This window comes from Neovison vison, chromosome 1 (genome assembly GCF_020171115.1).
Source record: "Neovison vison isolate M4711 chromosome 1, ASM_NN_V1, whole genome shotgun sequence".
Taxonomy (NCBI): Eukaryota; Metazoa; Chordata; class Mammalia; order Carnivora; family Mustelidae; genus Neogale; species Neogale vison.
This window is the reverse complement of record NC_058091.1, coordinates 214,575,843-214,597,300: the sequence shown is the minus strand read 5'-3', so window position 1 is coordinate 214,597,300 and position 21,458 is coordinate 214,575,843. Positions and strand designations below refer to the sequence as shown.

Below are 21,458 nucleotides of genomic sequence, written 5' to 3'. Positions count from 1 at the left end.
CTCCCACCGCGGAGAATAACGGGGCCGGGCTGCAGGAGAAAGGAAACCTGCCCGGGACGCGGCGGCGGCCGGAACGGAGCGAGGGACGAGAGTTCACTTTTGCTGGGGTGTGAGCGCGCGGCGGCCGCAACGAGCGCCGACCGGGGAGCAGCGAACGAGGGGCAGCCCATCGCGGGGCGACCGAGGGAGGGCAGCGAGAGGCCGGACACGAGCGCCCCGGAGGGGCGCGGAGCCGGCAAGCCTGGCCAGCGAGCGGAGCCGCGGGGGGCGCGCCTCGGGCGGGCCCCCAGAGCCGCGCAGGATGCCCCATGAGGAGTTGCCGTCCCTGCAGAGACCCCGTTATGGCTGTAAGTACGCCGGGTGCGCGCGGCTTCCGCCGGCCTTGGGGAGCCCTCTCCCCGGGGACTGCGTTGGAGAAGCCGAGGGAGCCGGGTGCGCGCCGCGGAGGGAGCTGGAGGGCAGCGGCTGTGTCGTTGGCAAAGTTGAGAGCTGAAGTTGCAGAAGGGAGTAAGCAGCCTCCTGCCGTTCTCCCCACAGATTCCTGTTCCTCAGCTAGTAACCCCAGTCCTTCTCCCGGAAAACCCGCCTGGGGAGCGCGGGTGGCGCTGGGTTGCGCTCTGGACCAGGCCAGGTTGGGGGTTGAGGGGGATCAGGTGAGGAGCCCTCGGAGCTCCGGGCCGCTGCCGCCTGGGGCCGGGGGGTGGCGTAAGGGACCGGATCGTGCCGACTCCAAAGGAAAGTTTGTTTGCTGTGGCTACAGGTGGGCGCCGCAAGTGCTGTGCCCACGCACTCCACCAGTGGCAAAGGCGGCTCTCCTGGACGGGCAGGCGTCTCCCTGCCTGCTCCCTCGAAATGCCCACGAGCAGCAAGAGCCAGTTTGCACCCCACTGACGTGAATCCCATACTGGTGCTGCTGCACCGGCCAACCCCTGTCTTCCCTCCTGTTCCCTACGACCCTGTCAGGACTGCTACCGGGAGAGGACGCAGAGCTGGGCTCCCCAGGATCCGGCCCGAGCCCGCGTGACTTGACCGAGATGGTGTAGATTACCCCGCCAGGGACTGCCGTTCGGAAAGAGGTTGCTCTGGCGGATCGTGAGTGGATGGAGCTAGATTAGCACCAACCACGTGGCTTTATGGACAGAGTTCAGAGTCTTCGCTAAACGTGTGCCAGGAAGTATTTCCTTTAAAACAAACAAAAAATTGGCGCTCCGTCTCCACGGTTGGTCCTGTCCGTGAACCCGTGGCCGAAGACCACTGGTTAATCTTTTGCCCTGGCTTGGCCTTGTGACAGAGGAATCAGGTTGGGGTTAAGGTGGTGATACCTGCCGCAGGGTTGTTCCATGCGTTTGGGAAGGTGGGACTGCCGGTCGGGAGAGCCGGACACTTGCCCAGTTAAACAGAGGGAGTAACTTGTGGAAGTTCTTCCTCTGCGCTGGGCTGCGAATGGATTGTCAGAGATAGGAAGTTCGTTTTGCCATGTGACCCTTTTGGTGTCAGGCAATGAGGAAGAAGCCCGGGGAGCCAGGCGCAGCCTCTCTACAGTAATGAAATGCACAGAACAGTTGGTCAGGACCCAGTTCTTTGCAGCCTGGATGACCCTTGAGTAAACCACAGAGCCAGCAGAGCTCTTTGCATTCAAGGAGGCATGCGGTGGTCATTCAGTGTGTGTGGTGTCAACCACAGTTTGGTTAAAGGCTTTTGTTGATGTGACAAGCTCCCAGCACAAATGGTAGCTTCTCTGTGTCAAATTAGAAGATGACCACGAAGTCTGGAAATGAGGCACAGACACACCAAGAAAGGGCTTTCCATACCACATTTTCATGCATGGTGTAGTTGGTAGGTCATCTCTTACTAGTTCAATATGCTCGTGCAAAGTGGCCGTGAACAAAGGGCGTGAGTCACCCGTGGAGACGGAGAGATCTGTGATGTTTGCTTGATTTTTTTTTTTTTCCATCGAATGTACCTGTGGACTTAGCATACTCCAGGAGCAACAACCAAAGGGGTTTAGATCTTACAACCACAATACTCCACATGGCCAATTTCTCTGGAAAGTGTTGTCCAGGTTTTCTCATGAGTCTGGTGTGATGGGGTGTTGTGCAGCCTTATTGGAATCACTCTCACCTGCTTTCCCCAGCTCACGACCTGCTTCGGTTATGGAGTAAAAGAAACCTATTTGATAGTTTCCACACTTTATGGTCACTCTAAAATATTAAGGCATTCATAAAGTAGCCTTCTAAGTCCTTAAAATGAACATTTCTGAAATTTGCAACTGGACTCATAATTAATTTTAAAAGAACGGAGTTGAACACACTTGAGTGTTAGCCAGTGTTAGGTAACACATACTATTTGTGCAAAAGGAGACTGTAGTGTATCAGAATACATAATTTCTGGTAGTGGGTTGATGGGGGGGGTGGGTAGGCCTCTGTCAACACTATGTCCTCACTGCAGACAGTGCTGTGAACTTTTCTCAGGAAGTCTGGGGAAGGAAAAGGCGCTGTCCTTGCGATGTTGATTAAAGATTTGTGCTTCTCTTGTCTGTAGGTTTGGTAAGTACAGGTTCCATGAGACCTTGGACTATAGCAAACAGGCTTTATTCTTGACCCTTAACAATAAGTCAAGCCCCAATACATGTCCCATCCATGGTCGTTATTTCAGTTCTAGGACAATGTATTCTGAATGAAAGGTATTTGAAACTGAGCTTTGAAAACGACTTTTTAGGAATTGGTATTAACTGTGAAACTGCTTTTAGTTTTGGTCTACTGTTCTGCCACCGCTCCTCCCCTTGAAATATCATTTAATTCAGTAATTGTTGGACAAAGTAAACTCACTGAGCTTAGGGCTGTCACGGTATCTCTCTTCTAAACCAGGCTGAGTGTCTGTCAAATACCCCATAGTAAGTTGTACTTGAGGTTTTGCTTGGTGAGTTCGCTGTGAAGGCACCTTTCTCAGATTTCTGATAGGAGAGATTGCTTAAGTCTTCCTGACTGTCACATTGGAGCCCTGAATTAAAACTAAATAGATCATTTTCTGTTTAATTCCTGCCTTTTCCATTTTGGCCACATTCTCCTGCAACCTTTGAAATTACTTTGAGTCCCATTACTACAGAACAAAGCTAAGTAACTGCTCATTCATGCCATGCTGCAGGGAAGAGGTGGCAAAAGGCAAAGGTGGAAATGGCTTTACGAATTTAGACCTAACCAGAATATTGTATGATATACTATCATAACCTGAGTATCCTTCTACACTCAAAACCAAATTTATTTATTTTTAACTATTTTGTTTATTAACTTGAGAGAGGGAGAGAGGGAATGAGCAGGGGATGGGCAGAGGGAGGGAGAGAAGCAGACTCCCCAGTGAGTGCAGAGCTGGATGCCAGGCTCTAACCCAGGATCCCGAGATCATGACCTGAGCCAAAGTCAGACGCTTAACCCACTGAGCCACCCAGGTACCCCCAAACCAAACTGAAATGACACTTAAGCTTAGGCACGATTTGCAGATAATTTTCATGCTGTTTTAATGCATTATGATGAATTAGCCAAAGTAATGCTCAAACCACGTTTGCCACCTGTCAAAAGTTTTCTTCCAGTTACTTGAGAGTTAAGAATACAACTGATAGCAAAAGAGGGGCTTTGTGATTAGACGTAGATGATCTCACTCGGAATTGATAATTCAGTCAATATTCAAGTGCCTACTGTGGGTAGATAGTCAGTGTGCTTTTGGCAAGAACTGTGGTTATTTGTCCTCAGCAAAACTTCTCTCTTGAGAAACACTGTAAAGCTGGTAGTGATCAGTGTTTCACTGTTTGTTTTAAAAAGTGCAACCTGGGCCTAATGGAAGGTGTGTGTGTGTGTGTGTGTTGGGTGGCAGCGGGCGGGAGGCGGAGGGGGGGGTTGGGGGAGGGCTATTCTGCCTGATGCTTTGAGCTTTTCTTTCTTTTCTCCTCCTCCTCTCATCAGTGCATCTGACTTCCCCGTTACATCTTACATCGTTACATCGGTGGTGTTGTGTGAATGCAGAAGGTTTAAGGTGCCAGCTGTGTTGCCATGTGATACTATCATTGGAGAGTCAAGTCACTCCTTTGTGTGCTATTGTTTGGGTTGAGTTTTTCAAAAGGATCTTCAAGGTCAACAGCTAAAGTGTTATTTTAATACGCTTTTAACTTTAATTACCCATGCTAGCCAAAATGACTTGTTTGGCAGAGTTTAAGCTTGGTAATACCAAGTGTGTTTTAGAATTTAGTGTTTAGGGTGTTAGCTGACCCCCTTTTTCTCTAGGGAACCATTGGTTTGCTGTTGCCCCTTACCATTCCCACTATGCAAGTTTTTTTTTTTTTAAGATTTTATTTATTTATTTGACAGACAGAGATCACAAGTAGGCAGAGAGGCAGGCAGAGAGAGGGGGAAGCAGACTCCCTGCTGAGCAGAGAGCCCGATGTGGGACTCGATCCCAGGACCCTGAGATCATGACCTCAGTGGAAGGCAGAGGCTTAACCCACTGAGCCACCCAGGTGTCCCCCCACTATGCACGTGTTTTAACAGCTCATTTTACTTAAAAGTCTAGTATACACACTGATCTAATGCTCCAAGTCTTCATGGTAACCGAAGGAGAAACAAAGGCTACTCACTCACCTTCTGATTTGATAGTCAGGTGTGGTCCTGCAGGGTGAGCAGTTGAGCCCTGGGGTATTAAGGTTAGGGAACTTGGCAAGAGTCGGTGCTTTTCATGTACAGCTGTTACCTTCTGCTCATTATTACCTTAGAGAGGGCCCGTGTTTCCCCATGTCGCAAAGGAGCTGAAATCCATGGTAATGTCTCAAGGTCACACAGCTGGCAGATGACAGTGGGAACTTGAAAGCTGGAACCTTGAAAGCTGGAAACTGAAGGCTCCTTTCGCCGGCTGTTGTCAGTGTCTCCCTGAAATACTCAGAAGGGCTCCACCTCTTTTTTGTTTCCGGTGTTGGCCACGATTTTCTCAACCTCCAGAAACCTGTAGCTATTTGGATAGTGTGGTCTTTTAAACAGTGAATGCACCGCATGGTCTAAACGGGATTTTGCTTCCTCCCTGCCCCCAAGGAAAGCCTGGAAGAATACATGAGCCTTTTATACAGTATATCCAGGCTTCATCAAAGGGTTTTCTGTGTGTGTGGAGACATCCCATGTCACTCTGAGGCACCGAAATGAAAGAAAGTTTTTGCCATAATACAGTGGTATGCTCCAGCGATTCCAAATGGGATAATTTGTAAAACACACTTGATTACGTATACTGGCCATGTCGGGGGTTGATGAGAAATCAGGCAGAAGCTTGCAGTGAGGGGACCAACAAGCAAGCCAAGACTTTTTTTCACTTAACTGTTCTCTTTGTTTTTCTTCCTTGAAGGGCAACATGGTGTCAGTGAAATGGCAAAAGCTTTGTAGTTAAGTAGACGTAGGTTTGAACCCTTACTGCCACCACTGATGGACTGTGTGGCCTTAGAGTTTTTCTCTGGACCTTGAAGGGAGTGTTTTATACTCCTGTAATGGTGGGTCCTGGCATACATTGCTGAACTGTGGAGATTTCAATTAATTGAGCACTTAATCTGTACAACAGATGATGGGTGAAAGAAAAAGGACCACGGTGGTCACAACTGTAAGAGAACCTGGGAGATACAGAATAATAGTTACGCCTCGGAGTGCACTTCCTAGTTCTGTGGAAGAGAAGACACGAGAGTGATGGATTTGGATGGGACAATAGGAAGGCTTCATGGACTGTGAACTTGAACAAGAACTTGAGGAAGGTGGGAGGAAAAAGTGCAAGGCATTTGTGTGTATTCGTGGTATGGATAGCGTGTGCGGGTTGGAAGCTTTGGTAGTTGGGGATAGTTGCCGGGGCACACTGGTGTAGCTGGAAGGGGATTTCCTAGATATCCCAGAATCATTTCTCTGTAGACGACAAAGGGTCATCAGAGCTGTCTTGAGGAAAGTAGCTCGGCTCAGTCTCTTACTGAAGTATCATTTTCTTTGAAACGCTCCCCACCTTTTTTGAACTTTTAACTAGATTTTGATGGGTGAGAGGCCCAGCGAAGTGGGGAATGGAGGGAAGGTTGAGTGTGATTGGAGTGCTTGGTGCTGGAAACTCCAGGCGGGCCGGTGAGGTGTGTGCGTGGGGGCGTTTGGGGTCTGCTCTCTCTGCTGCTCAGAGGTCCCTACACCATGCTTCTAGGGTTGGAGATTCCTGTGGATGGGCTGGTTGGTCAGAGTTTTGTCCAGGGTAGGAGAGCCATCGCCAAATGATGCTGATGCTTATGGTACTGAAGGTGATCCACGAATACAGACATGGGTAAGCATGGCGCCTATTGGGCGCTCCTTGGCTCCAGCCAGGGAGACCGATGACTGACTCTAAACCATCCCAGAAGGCGCATTCTCTGAGAACAGGTGAGGAGGAAAGGTACAGTTAGAGCAGGACAGGGATCTTGATGAGTAAACTACTGGGCAGTAGAGTTTCTGTCACCTCCTTTTTTCATCCTATTACCTGGGGCAATTTTTGCTTCTAAAATTTGACTAGAGATTTAGTGCCCTCCAATGACCTACATCTCTGTTTTGTGGGAAGATGGCTGATAGCACATTTCCCATTCAACATCTTGATGTAACGAGACTCTCAGCGGACTCCCCTTTAGTTTTGGAATCATGGGTTAGACTGAGTGTGTCCGTGCACCTACACAGATCTGACAGCTGGTGCCCTAGCCAGAGCAGTGTTTTTCAGGGAGCACCTTCTGGAGGAGCAACAGCAGCAGAACATCACCTGAGAACTTGTTAAAAAGGTGAATTTCTGGGCACCCCCGACCCCTGCCTCCCCTAGGCCTTCTGAATCAGCACCTGGGGCCGGGCCCACCGCATGTCAGAGAGCCTTGTCGAGGATTCTGCCGCCCTGCAGAGTGGCAGAAGTGAAAAGATGTTCCTCACGCACAGTCTCCCTCCTCACAGTGCTTGCAGTTTTTTGTCTGAAACGTGTACACACACGCCTACAATACTGAAGGCTTTACTTAACTTACTCCTTGTGTGTTTGATTTGAGCACACACCTGGCACCTCATACGATCCTGGGCACTGACGTCTATACAAATTTGTGTTTATTTTATGGGATTTATTTTTGTCTGTCTTTAAGGTCGCTTTTCTCTGTTCTGGGAAACAAATGGGATGCAGAAGATGAAGTCCAAAATCCCTATGGAGGAGGGATGGAGGCCCACTTCCCAAGGATTTCTAGGTGGAGGAAGTACTCTTAGGAGCTACTGGGAAAACTCTCTGTGTAAAAGGGAAGCGCCAGGTTGGCAAATCTGAACTCTAAAGCTGGTATGGGGGCCTGGACAGGAAGGGCTAAAGGATGTCCTCCTTCTTCATCTTCAGAACAACTTGAAGTATTTTTAATTCACTCACTTATTCATGTCTAGTTGTACGTGCTGGGAGAAATACTGTTGGACTCAGGTCACACCCACACTGCTGGGAAGCTGCAAATCTGTTTGTTTTGCTACTGATTATGGAGAACATTCCTACGATTTGATTGAATTTTTTGCTTGGGGTTCCCAAAGATGACTTTTTTTTTTTTTTTAAAGATTCTATTTTGGGGGGGAGGGGTGGGGAGAGAGGGAGAGAATCTCAAGCAGACTCCCCAGGGAATGCGGAGCCCCAAGTGGGGGTTGATCTCAAAACCCTGAGATCAGGATTAGAGCGGAGATCAAGAGTTGGATGTTCAACTGACTGAGCCACCCAGGTGTCCCAAAAGATGGCTTTTAATTGTTCTCCTGTATCCATTACTATCAAATTTCTAAAGGAGGACCTTTTTATATAATTTTAAAAAATTACGATCAATTAGCTCCTGGTAATTTTTTTCATTCTCATGGTTTTTTTGTTGTTGTTTACAGATATGAATTTAATCTTAAGTAATGTTAATGCATTTCCTTAGTCCTCTCCATCTAAGACTTAATTTGCCAGTGATGGAAGCAACCTATATTTCAGTCAAGTGATGTTTGTGTTCATTATCTAGCTGGTAGGTTGGTGTCCTGGCACTGAGAAAACGTTCGATAAATATTTGCTGTTATTACAAGTTTTACTTAAAGTGTCTGTACTGTTTCTCTAAAGGAGGGACTTGTTTCTATTATCTGTTAAAGATAGAGCAGCTTTCGATTGCCAGGCAAACGTTTAATGTTTAGATTTGTTTTCCTACTGTATGAAACCTCGGCAAGTTGCTTGCATTTCTCTTGGCCTTAGTTTCCATACTTGGAAACTGCAAGTGGAAGGTTCATGCTCAGAGGGTTAAGTGATGTAATATGTAGAAATGTACATGTTCAAAGGTGCCTCTGGAGAGTCCATGCTTGAAAGTTGGAGGGGTAAGGGCGATGGCGGTTCCCCCTCATCATTCCTGCCCCATGCCTCTCTCCCCTGATCTTTGCCCTTTTCTCTCCTGAACAGAAAGTGGACTTAAAATCCTGGGCCCAGGTGAGCCTGGCTGGCTCCATCAACACAGCATGCAAGTCTTTCATCTTGGGGTCGTGAGTTTGAGCCCCATATTGAGGGTGGAGTTTACTTAAAAAAATTTTTTTTTAAATCTTGGGCCCATACTATGTTGAAAGAATATACTCATAGGGAATATTTTTTAGTTATCCAGTTTGGAAATTGATTGAATCTTACTTCAGGTGGAGATCAAATTATCCTTATTAATATATATGTAAAAAAAACAAAACCAAAAACAACCCAATGTGTTTCCTTGCTGTTTCAAAATGAAGTTTGACTGGGATTGGATTCTTGTACGGCATTTTTCTGTCATCCTAAAATGATAGTGGAGTTGTTAGTCACACATCTGAGTGAGGAACTGTCACTGTGCATTCCTAAGCATCCTCTTGTCTCTGACAGGGCTGTCGATTGCTATTGGGGCTGCCGCTCGTTTGAAAGCCCACAGGGTTCGTGATGATCTCAAGATGGGCAGGAACCACTTGAAATAAGTGTTAGTCTTTATGCTTGGTTCCCGTTATAGAGTTGGGTATGGCAAGCAGGGTCCAGCTTGTGCTGTGGCGGTCTGGAAGGGAGGCGAGGAAGTGCACTGGGTTTGTCGGACCTCCCCCAGGCCTTACTGCTTCTAGAAAGTTAGCGAAGCTTAAATTCACGGGTCCAGTGAAGCTCAACGGATAAGAATAACGGGCTGTGTGTTGGAGCCAGGAGAAATGGAGAATCTCGGCTGCATTTCACCTTGGCACTTGGAAATGATGCATTTGTTCAGTTCTCCTTCTTGAGCGGGCATTTTATTCTAGCACGTTTCCTATAAAATTTTTCTGTCCCACCCCCCTAGTACTTACTGCCTCAGCAAGGGAGAATTTAAATTGGCCAGGCTTCAGTGATGGCTCCACGGCATTTGGCTACATCTGCCACTTTCTTGTCCTTGGCCTGAGCCCTGGGATGACCAAGCAGGCTTCACAGGGATGGGGTGAGGGGCCTGGGAAATGTTTGTCATGTAGTCAGCCTCACGGGTTAGGAGTTCTCCTTTCAGCCACCCCCGAAACTGTACTGCCCCCATATGAGATCCAGGAAGGCAGCTTTCCAGAGCTTTGCTCATATTGAACCCTTATAAGTTGTCTGAGACAGAGTCCTTACAGAGCTGAAACACAAATGCTTTAGCTTTCATTCCGTAGCGGAGATTTTCCGAAGGAAAAAAAATTATTTAAAAACCATATATAAAGGTAGTTACCTGTCAATGGGAAGTGGGGTGACACCAGTCCTATCCTTTCCTTTGGCACTAATTCTGGATACAGTCTGATTTCTTCCTTGGTTCTTTAATAAAATGTTTGCTGTCGTGAGGATTGTGCTTATATATTCATCTTCAATGTCGGCTCTGGCAAGGGTGGGAATACTATTTTGAATTGATTAACCATGAATTACCTTTCGAAACAAATGAGCTTGGAAAAACATTGTGCTACATGGAGTCCTCTAAGGAGAAACATGGACAAAATTTAAAAAAATACCCTTGAGGGTCAGGACTGTGTTTTTGTGACTGCTGTATCCCCAGTATCTGGTGCATAGGTCAACTGTTATGTCAGCAGTGGGTCTATCTAGATAATGAGGTAATGGGTGAATTTAAAAAAAAAAGTTTTCCTCTTCAAATTTTTTTATGAACATGTTTTTTATATTTAAGAAGGTTATAATAGTTATCCTTATCTGATGAGGCTAGAAAGGTCTTGTGGAGAAAATTGGAATCTGAAAGACAGGTCTGTTGTCATGGAGGGATTCAGTGGGGACCTGATTTTCAGGTGTGTGTGAGAGTGTGTGTGTGTGTAGGTGTGTGTGTGTGTGTGAGAGAGAGAGAGAGAGAGATGGAGAGACAGACTGAGGGGTGAAGTGTTTGAAGATCCAGGACTCGTAGTTGTTAAGCTGTTGGAGTTGGGAGAGAGATGATGAGAAGCTGGATGAAAAATCTAAAGATCAGTGAGGTGAACTTAGCAATGGGGACAAGAAAACATCCTAGCTGGGCAGTAGCTATTTAAGGTTTTCTGTTTGTTTTAGTAACTTCCACACCCAAGGTGGGGCTCAAACTCGAGACCTTGAGATCAAGAGTCACAGGCTCTTCCCACTGAGCCAGCCAGGTGCCTCAGGTTTTTAAAACATGTGAAGGGAAAGTGTGAAGGACCCTGATCTGTCAAAAGCAATAATGACTCTCAATCTAGTGTCCACTGTGACAATAAAGATGGTCGACATAATAGTAGGGGATTAGTGTCTTGACTCACAAGAAGTCTCACCAGCCTGTAAAGAGGTGGACCACTATTTTTCTTTCATTCAACAAGAGGTTACTTACATTCAGCATGTACATACAGTGGAATTTACATAGTCTGCAGTTGCCTTCAGAGGTCAAGTGTGATCTGAGTCTTAGAAAAGAATAAGAAGCCTTGGCATGTCCTTTAAGTGGAGATTGCATGTGCTGCCTTAGTCACTCAAACTGGGAGGAAAATAATTGTGAACAGTACACAGATCACTGTACACAGGAGTCCAGCAGCTTCCTGGCCTCTTGGAAGCTGCCACTGTCCCCTGCAGCATCTTAGAAAACCCAGGTAGCTGTTGTGGAAGGATTGTCACCCTGGAACCATGCGAAATACAAGGAACCATGAGGTCAAGGGCAGCATCTAGCATTGGAGAGCTTAGGGTAAGGTGTCAATTGCTTTGTGACATTGCATATGACTTTCTTGAGCTCCTGTCTGTATTTGAAAAATGAGTTCACCTTTACTCAAAAGAGATACAAGGTATGGGAAGTTGCACTGAAAATGATTCAAGTGTGTGTATGTGGGATCGTGTCTGAGAGTAATTTTGCCACGTACTTGAGTAACTTATTGGAGTAGTCTTACTCAAGTTAGTGTTGATCACTGACTCACCGATCTGCCTCAAAGGCAGTGCCACTTGAGTTTTGTGACATATGCTGTCTTTGGAGCCATATTTGAAATGAGATTTGCTTCTTCCTCTAGTTTAAAAGGCAAAGTTATGACATGTAGTAATGTTATCTGTGAGATGTAAACTTTCTAAATCCTAAGACAAGATCTTTGGCCAGATCCTTCCTTGTCCAGCTGAACATTTCTTTTAACAGGAAGTGTAAATAATGCATATACAAGTGAATAGTAGGATCTTTATTTTTTTTTAATTTTAATTTTAATTTTTAAAGATTTTTATTTATTTATTTGACAGAGATCACAGGTAGACAGAGAGGCAGGCAGAGAGAGAGGAGGAAGCAGGCTCCCTGCTGAGCAGAGAGCCTGATGTGGGACTCGATCCCAGGACCCTGGGATCATGACCTGAGCCGAAGGCAGAGGTTTTAACCCACTGAGCCACCCAGGTGCCCCGAATAGTAGGATCTTTAAACTTTAAACTTGAAAAAACTTGTCAAGAGTAATGTCTTTGAGATTGTGCTGTAAGCAAGTGTTTCATAAAGGAATGTGGAACAGGGGAAACCTGTATGTTGAGCAATGAGGGATGAAACTAGGGAAGGCAACTCTGTCTCTCAATCTGGTGATAGAACTCCTTTCTTCCTAGGGTGCCCAGGTGGCTCAAACAGGTAAGCATCTGACTCTTGGTCTCAGCTCAGGTCTCAGTTACATAGTCATGAGTTCAAGCCCTATGTTGGGCTCCATGCTGGGTATGGGGCTTACATAAAAACAAAACAAACAACCCTCTTACACTGTTAGTGGGAATGCAAGTTGGTGCAGTCACTTTGGAAAACAGTGTGGAGGTTCCTCAAAAAATAAAAATAGAGCTACCCTATGACCTGGCAATTGCACAACTGGTTATTTACCCCAAAGATACAGAGGCAGTGAAAAGAAGGGCTGTATGCACCCCAATGTTCATAGCAGCAATGACCACAATCACAAAACTGTGGAAAGAGCCAAGATGCCCTTCAACAGACGAGTGGATAAAGAAGATGTGATCCATATATACAATGGAATATTACTCAGCCATCAGAAAGGATGAATACCCAGCTTTTGCATCAACATGGATGGAACTGGAGGAGATTATGCTGAGTGAAGTAAGTCAAGCAGAGGGAGTCAATTATCTTATGGTATCACTTGTGGAGCATAAGGAATAGCATGGAGGACATTAGGAGAAGGAAAGGAAAAATGAAAGAGGGGGGGAATCGGAGGATCAGACGAATCATGAGAGACTATGGACTCCGAGAAACAAACCAAGGGTTTTCAAGGGGATGGGGGTGGGGGGGTGTGGGCGACAGGTTTACCCAGTGATAGGTATTAAGAGGACACAGATTGCATGGAGCACTGAGTGTTACTTGTAAACAATGAATCATGGAACACTACATCAAAACCTAATGACATAGTGTATGGTGACTACAAGAACATAATAAAAAGTAATAATTAAAAAAAATTCCTTTCTTTCCAAAGTTGAGATGTTGTGATTTATTTTTAAGTAAAGGAAGGGTAGAAGGCAGGTCAGCTGGGGTCATTTGGAGCTTGAGAAGAATTCTCAGGGCTGCTGGGTGCCCGTAGTGGGCCAGCTTGCTAGGTTAATAGCACATCTTGGTTTAGGACTCATGTAAGTAATTCATGGTTGGCAACATGGCTGCCTAATATTACAATGAAAATGTTGAGTCTCTGGATTCCATCCCCCAGATACTCCATTTATTTGTTTTGGTATAGGACTCTAACATAGGTATTTTTATTTTGTTGTTGTATTTTTCTGTTTTTAAAATAAAAAATTCGAGTCTCCAAAGCCTCAAAGCACAATACTGTGAACACCCATTCCTTTCGCTTAGCTTCTCCAGCTGCTAACCTGCCCCCATACCACTCTATCTGCAGCCACTGGGCGCTTTCCACTAAATGCTCAGCTCCCATCTTACAGGCCAACAAGGACCTTCTCCTCCCCAGCAGCATCCCCAGGACTACCAGGACTGTGGGTTCAAGTCCACTGTCTGGTCTGAAAGTCAACACTAGGATTTTCTTCAAGTGTACTTTATAACTGGCTGTATGGATCCATGGTCCAGGCAAGTTTCTCATGTTGTTTCAGGCCCACCCCCCACCCCACCACCCAGACCCTGGTCTTCCCCAGCCTGAATGGCTGCTGCCGCCTCCCTATCAGTTCAAGGACACTGAGTGCCCTGAGGAGCCAGGCCCACTTCCTGGCCTGAATGCCTTATGAGCGATGTGGTTTCCTTCTAGCACACCACATCAGGAGGCCCCCGCCCCGTCCAACCTCCTGAGACATGTGATTTTAATAGATAGTTTTAAAACTCTGTAGGAGATTCCAACGGGCACCTAAGTCTTAAAATCCACAGAGTAAAAATCCCTCATTCTGTGTGTATGCATGTTTGTCATAAAATACACAACATGAAATTTATCATTTTAAGCATTTTTAAGGATATACTTCTCGGGCATTGAGTGCATTCATAGTGTTACGCTGTCATAACCACAGTTCATTTCCAGCGCTTTTTCTCTTGTCAGACAGCAACTTTGTACTCATGAAGCACTTATTACTCATGTCCCTGCCTCCCAGCCTCTGGCACCCATCCTTCCTCTTCATCATTGTGATTACTCTAGATATCGCAAGGAGGTGGAATCTGATTTCTGTCCTTTTGTAATTGACTTATGTCACCTACTGGAATGTCCTCAAGGTGCATCCAAATTGTAGCATGTATCAGAACTTCCTTTTTAAAGTTGAATAATGTTCCATGGTGTGTATATGTACATAATACATATATGTATTATGTTCCATGGTGTGTATAATATATGTATTATACATGTATATGTATAATATACATGTATATATATGTATAATATATGTATAATACATATATTATACACACACACACACACACACACACACAGGCACCATGTTTTGTGTATCCATTTGTCCATTGATGAACACTTAGTTTCTACCTTTGGCTATTATGTATAATGCTGCTGTGAACATAGGTGTGTACAAGAATGTGTGGGAGTCTCTGCTTTTGCTTCTGTTGAGTGTATACCCAGGAAGGGGTTTGCTGGATCATATGGTAATGCTCTGGTTAATTTTTAGAGGAACTACCATCCACTGCTCACTTTTCAATAAAGTTAATTGAGGAAGCCTCAGAAGGGTGAAGTAGCTTGGAGTTTAAGGAGGAAGTCAGCATGCAGGCCTCTAAGGCTCTTGTTTGTATTACTACCTCCCCGAGGGTGTGTGTGGATTGATCTCCTCTTCACAAGGGATAAAGACCAAGGGTGTAAAATGTAACTGTGGCAAGATTTACTTCTTTACAAGCTCAGGTGGTTTGTGGAATAAGGGTTAGAATGTAGTCTTTCCTCAACAGTATGCATAACTTCTTAAAGAGTTTAGTTTGGAACTGGTAATTTAAATAAATAGTATTACTGCATAGAAAACAACTTGCCCTTGGTCTCTATAAGTAGTGCAAAGGGAGGTGGTAGGTTGCCTCTCGGGGACTGGTCACATTTTTAAAACAGAATATTTTAGTTAGCTCCTCCAAATAGCAAATGTGTGACCTTGGGCAAAGCCTTAACTTCCTTGGGTCATGTTGTGGAACTGTAAAAAGGGGATAATAACAGTGGAATGAATTAATCTGTGTAAAGTCCTTGGTTTCTGGTGCAGAGAAAGCGCTCATTCAGTGCAAGCTATGAATATAATTCCATCAATTTCAAAGATGTTATTTGGATCTGATTGTCTTTGGAAGTATTATTTGAAAGCGGGTATTTTTAAAAATGAGAAATGAGTTACCACTGGTTTACTGGACTTGGCATCTTTGTTTGGCAGTCTGTGACGGGTCGCCTGAGGCCTCTGGAATGAGGATTCTTAATCTGAAAAGTAGCAGGAGCGTGTGAGAGTAAGCATTGTGGAGGAACTGTGGACTGCAAGTCAGGGCGGACTCTTTTCCAGGGCTGAAAATAGGTCATCTTTACCGACATCTATAGCTGTGGGGTCCAGAATAAGGAAGTATATTTGGTGGGTATTGGCTTCGCTGTACCTTGTGTCAGGTGGATCCAGGACTGGGCAGCCCGCTCTTCTGGAATGCTCGTGATTCTTCTGTTTCCTGGTTGAACATGAGCCAAGAATTTTCAGATCAGTCTACCTCCATCAAACCATGTTGCTGTGTGTTAATGGTAAGGTCAAGGCTTCTGCTAAATAGAGTCTAGGAAGTCCCGGGATTATTTAACAAGAGAAAATGTTGGATCTGCAGAGCCAGTAGCTTAGGAAGTACTGAAGATTGGGCCATTATACTTGACTGGGAAACTCTGACTTAACCCTGGTCTTGGGCTTGCCTCTGGTTGCCTTGAACAGCCTGGGGAGAGATGTCGCATAGTGCATCGTGTCTTCTAGGAGGGGACAGGACCACGAAAAGTGGAGAATGTGTGCACAGTTCTAAACAGGGGAATTGGCTTCTGCCTCGTTCTGTCAGTTTAACTCCTGAAGATGCTGATGATAACATGGAGACATGGCCTTCCACACGCCAGGTGCTGTTCGAGGCACTTGATACGAATCACCAGATTTAACCCTTGCCTTGACCCTCCAGGGATGGTAATATTATCCCTATTTTCTAGGAGAGCTGAAGGAGCTACAGAGCGATTGAATAGCAGAGTCAAGATTTGAATCCAGGCAGTGTGGCTCTAAATTTTGCAAGCCTACCTGTTGGAGAGAAGTGGAAAAGTCAGTTTTTGGCACTTGATGCTTTGTCTTTTGGGTATTCCATTTAGCCATTGTATTAATTTGCTGTTGAAACTGGGGGCTTACCTGCAGTTGGAGAGAAAACAGTCATGTATTTTTGTCACAGTTCTGGAGGCTAGAAGCCGAGTCACCACCTTGACTGGGCCCTGCTCCTCCAGAAGGCTCTGTAGGAGGATTCCTTCTTGCGTCTTGTCTTCCTTGCTAATAGGTGTGGCTGGCGGCACTTGCGGTTTCTTGGCTTTGGGCTGTATCACCCCAATCTCTTCCTCTCTGATTACCTAGAATTCTCCTAGGTGTCTGTTTGCTCTTCTTACAAAACAGCCGTCATTGGATTAAGGCCCATGCCAATCTGGTGTGACTTGATTTTAATTCATTGCCTCGGCAAAGACCCCGTTTCAAAGTAACTTTACGTTCCAAGATTCTGAGTACGTGGGAAATTTGGTGGTGGCGATGGGAGGACTAAGGAGCCCAGTTTAGCCGTTAACTGAGGGAAAAGGAAGAAGTGGAGGCATTGTACATTTTTAGCACAGGGACTTTGGCTGCTCATAAACAGGTGGTAAGTATCGCCATGGGGAGGTGGTGAGTTAGGGGGTTGGCTGGTACCTGCATTTTGCTTATGGCCAAACAGATGAAAGAAGGGGGTGCAAGCAGCATGTGGGGGGGAGCAGATAACAAAGAAAGGATTTGGCAGCCTCAGAAGGCTGGTGAGGCTATGGTGGGCGCCAGCCTAACAGCCACACCACTGAGCAGCAGGCACCTCGTCCTCATCATTGGAAGCTTCTCTCAGTGACTTCAGGTCTTTGCAGTGCATTCTGATGAAGACAGTGGTCCTTTTTTTTTTTTTTTTTAAAGATTTTATATATTTACTTGACGGAGACAGAGATCACAAGTAGGCAGAGAGGCAGGCAGAGAGGAAGGGAAGCAGGCTCCCCGCTGAGCAGAGAGCCCGATGTGGGGCTCGATCCCAGGACCCTGAGATCATGACCTGAGCCAAAGGCAGAGCCTTTAACCCACGGAGGCACCCAGGTGCCCCTAGTATGTGGTCCTTTTTAGAGCAGTTTGTATGAAGTTGACTTTGCAGTGTCTGCAGGCTTCACCGACAGTTAGGCAGAAAATAGGCTCGTTTAGAAGTCATTTGATCAGGCTGGGTGGCTGAGATCTACATTGTTCCCAGCATAATTTCTATAGCAACAGGACTTTCTGACAAAAATCCGTAACTGAAGTTTATGAATATCCACTTTCCATGTTTTGCTTTGGCCTCATAAGCACAGAAACAAACTTGGGGCTCATGTCTAGGATTTATGAAGGCATTTTGCATTGTTTTCAGTGTATTTCTGTTCCTTCTCTCTTCATTGCTCTTGTATCTTACTGTTGTTGTTTTTTTTTTAACCCCATTTCTTTATTTCTTTATACTGTTGGTTGTTTTTTGTTTTTGTTTTTGTTTTTTTTTGTTTTGTTTTTACTGTCTTGGTTGACCCATTCAAATATTCTTAGGAAGGAAGGAAGACATAGGTGTTCATGCAATGAAGGAGCACTTAGGGCCGATCTCTGCCCTTCGAGAGCTGATCTCTGCCCAAGAAGACATCATAGTGTCACAGAGTCCTGGCTTTGTGGCTCATTGTCACTCGGCTGTGCTTTGCTCTCCTCTGAAATCAGAGCATACCTGTCAGATGGCGTCACTAGGACAAAATGGGATAGCAAGGATAAAGCACTTAGGGACTCAGAGGAGCAAAGAGGGGTCCCAGAGGAGATGGCGTGAGCTGAGACCAGAGCTGAGAATGTGGACATGCGTGTGGGATTCATGAGAGGAAAGCAGAGCGGATGGGGGATCTTGGTTGCCATAAGGCAAGGATTCTTAGGCACTGGAGGTGCAGGGACAGGGGCGTCGTTTCTGCTCCTTTGTCTTTCAGCATTCCTTTTCACTTGCAGCAACCCTAAGCCCATGTGTACCTTACTTTGCCCCTATATTTGCTCCATCTGGACCATGTGCTAGCTCAAGAAATCAGGAGGCCTCCCCTCTTCACTGATGGCAGAAGGACTGATGTGGAAAATTGAAAATCATAACACTGGTGACCAAGACGATTTTGGGAGATGGATTCCTCATTACACTTTTATTGCTTGCGTTTGCTTTTTCTTCTCCTCCATCCTCTTTATTTACTGCCTTCTGTTATATATAAACTTTGGAAATCTGCATTAGTAGACAGCTGTTAATGTTGCCATTGGAGAACCACAGACACAACTTAAAATAAATTGATTTTTTTAGTTTTTTATTTAAAATTCAATTTCGTTAACATATAGTGTATTATTAGTTGCAGGGGTACAGCTGAGTGATTCATCAGTTGCATAGAACACCCAGTGCTCATTATTATATCACATGCCATCCTTAATGTCCATCCCCCAGTTACCCCATCCCCTCACCCACCTTCCCTCCAGCAACCCTCAGTTTGTTTCCTGTGATTAAGAGTCTCTTATGGTTTGTCTCCCTCTGTTTTTTATTTTATTTTTCCTTTCCTTCTCCATTCTCATTTTCTTGTTTCTTACATTCTACAGATGAGTGGAATCATATGGCATTTCTTTCTCTGACTTATTTCATTTAGCAAAATACCCTCCAGCTCCATCCACATCATTGCAAATGATGATTTCATTCTTCTTGATGGCTGAATAATATTCCTGTGTGTGTGTGTGTGTGTGTGTGTGTGTCTGTGTGTTACATACCACCTCTTCTTTATCCATTTGTCTTTAGATGGACATCAGGTTCTTTCCATTATTTGAGGATAGTGGACATTACTGCTATTAACATCGGGGTGCATGTGCCCCTTTGAATCACTATGTTTTTGTCCTCTGGATAAATACCTAGTAGTACAATTGCTTGGTCCTAGGATAGTTGTATTTTTAACTTTTTTTTTTTTTTAATTTATTTGACAGAGCGAGATCACAAGCAGGCAGAGAGAGAGGAGGAAGCAGGCTCCCTGCTGAGCAGAGAGCCCGATGCGGGCCTCGATCCCAGGACCCTGAGATCATGACCTGAGCCGAAGGCAGCGGCTTAACCCACTGAGCCACCCAGGCGCCCTATTTTTAACTTTTTGAGGAACCTCCATACTGTCTTCCTGAGTGGCTGCACCAGTTTACATTCTCACCAACAACGTTAGAGGGTTTCCCTTTCTCCACATCTTCGCCAACATCTGTCATTTCCTGACTTGTTAATTTTAGCCATTCTGACTAGTGTGAGGTGGTATCTCACTGTGGTTTTGATTTGTATTTCCCTGATGCCGAGTGATGCGGAACACTTTTTCATGTGTCTCTTGGCCATCTGGATGTCTTCTTCGCAGAAATGTCTGTTCATGTCTTCTGCCCATTTCTTGAGTAGGATTTTTTGTTTTTTGGTGTTGAGTTTGATAAGTTCTTTCTAAATTTTGGATACTAGCCCTTTATATGATAGGTCATTTGCAAATATCTTCTCCTATTCCGTAGGTTGCCTTTTGGTTTTGTTGATTTTTTTTTCCTTTGTGTGTGAAACCTTTCTATCCTGAAGAAGTCCCAGTAGTTCATTTTTGCTTTTATTTCCCTTGTCTCTAAAGACATGTCTAGCAAGGAGTCGCAGCAGCCAAAGTCGAAGAGGTTGCCACCTGTGTTCTCCTCCAGGATTTTAATGGTTCTCTGTCTCATTTAGGTCTTTCATCCATTTTGAGTCTATTTTTGCATAAAGTATAGGAAAGTGATCCAGTTTCATTCTTCTGCATACCGCTGTCCGGGTTTCCCAACACCATTTGTTGAAGAGACTGTCTTTTTTCCATTGGATATTCTTGTCTGCTTTGTGGAAGATTAGTTGACAACTCATTGATTTCCAATGACACAGAGCGATGCTTATAAAATAAAGTGAAAAGTCAGGATGTACCATGGGGAAGTTAGAACTTAAATTCTATGGGGGAAAAGACTGAAAGGAAGTACATCAAATTGCTAACAGTTGTTTTAGATGGAGCAGTTTCCTGTTCTTTATCTTTACTAGAGAGACCTGTAATGCTTTTAAAAGCAGGGGAGAAAAACCCCACAGTAGATTTCATTATCATTGTCTCCGATTGTGAGAGAATAAGTTCTTTCCTATCTGGACTTGACTTGGGTGTTAGAGCCTCAGGTAGAAGTTGTTGGTGTGATAGAGCAAATTGCTGATGAATCATCTTGCCTTGATTTTGCTGCTGCTTTTTCCCTGAGCTTGGAACCTCCATAAAACCATTTAGACCTCCTGGGTCAGTGTGTGTGTGTCACCTGGAAATGGGAGATTTTCATGTGTGCTGGTGTTAGAAGTTGGAGGATAGACTGAATTTGAATAGGAAACTGTTGTGTAACTTCATGGATCAGGTTGAGAGTAGGTTTTCCCATGGCCTGTGCCAATAACCTCTTTCTTGACACCCTCAAGTCATAAGATTAGAATGCCTTGGCTGAGTTCTGGGTTTCCCTTCATCGGCGTCCAGTCGTTTCCAGTGAGTGGAATTTCGGTCAGCTGGCACACACCAGAAAGGACCAAATTAGACATAATTGCACCCAGCTCTACTTTCAGGTCTTTTGCTTACCGTGCTCTGCAGAAGCTCGCCAGACCTGGAGCTTTGTTCTCCCTGGGAATGGCATGCCCCAGAAGAAAGGTTACAGTGGAATCCATCGTCCAATCCTAGACACACTTGTGGGGAAAGGCGAACTCTATTCATGACGCCAAGGCAAAGTGTCAGCTGGGCCTTTGCTGGGCAAACTGAGACCTGGGTCCCCCAGCCCCTTAGGATAGATCTTTCTCTGTTCTGTGACACAAACTTCCCTTTCCTAGACAGCAAACTTGGGGAGGAGAGGAGGAGCCAAAACAGTTGGAGAGTATGCAGGGCATTTGAGAAAAGGAGAGGCAGGGTGCCTTTTCAGGGAAGTTGAGCTAAAAATAGAGCGCAGCCATTCAACAGTTGCTTGGACACTTCAGACACTGGGGTTTGTGCCATTGTTCCTTTTCTCTGCATTCCTCCTGAGTCCTGTCTCCTTTTGCTCTGTGTTACAAAGGAACTGGTCTTCGTGCTGTGGAGGCTGGGATGAAGCCCTTTAATATGCTGAGGGAGCTGGACGAGAGGATCCCCGAGGCCTCTCTGAGCCTGTGATGTTATAATAGGTAACCTAAGGCCTGTGCTGCATGGGTAATGAGGTGACAAGTGGGAACCCTTCCTGCTGAAAGGGCAGGGCCCCAGATCCTCTGTCCCTCTGCCCCTGGCTGTCACACACTCAGTGGCATGCTCCTCTCATGGCCAAGGGTAGAAAGTCATTGAGGG

The 21,458-nt window shown here is 45.4% G+C and overlaps 1 protein-coding gene across 1 annotated transcript in view; it reads left to right on the top strand.

The window, feature by feature from the left end:
• The first annotated feature begins 329 nt into the window (after nt 1–329).
• Nucleotides 330–21,458, top strand: part of IQGAP2 (IQ motif containing GTPase activating protein 2) — a 287,508-nt gene continuing 266,379 nt past the window's right edge. Inside the window, exon 1 of the mRNA XM_044266779.1 lies at nt 330–347. The gene's annotated coding sequence lies outside the window, so the exon portion shown is untranslated. The remainder of the gene's footprint in view (nt 348–21,458) is intronic.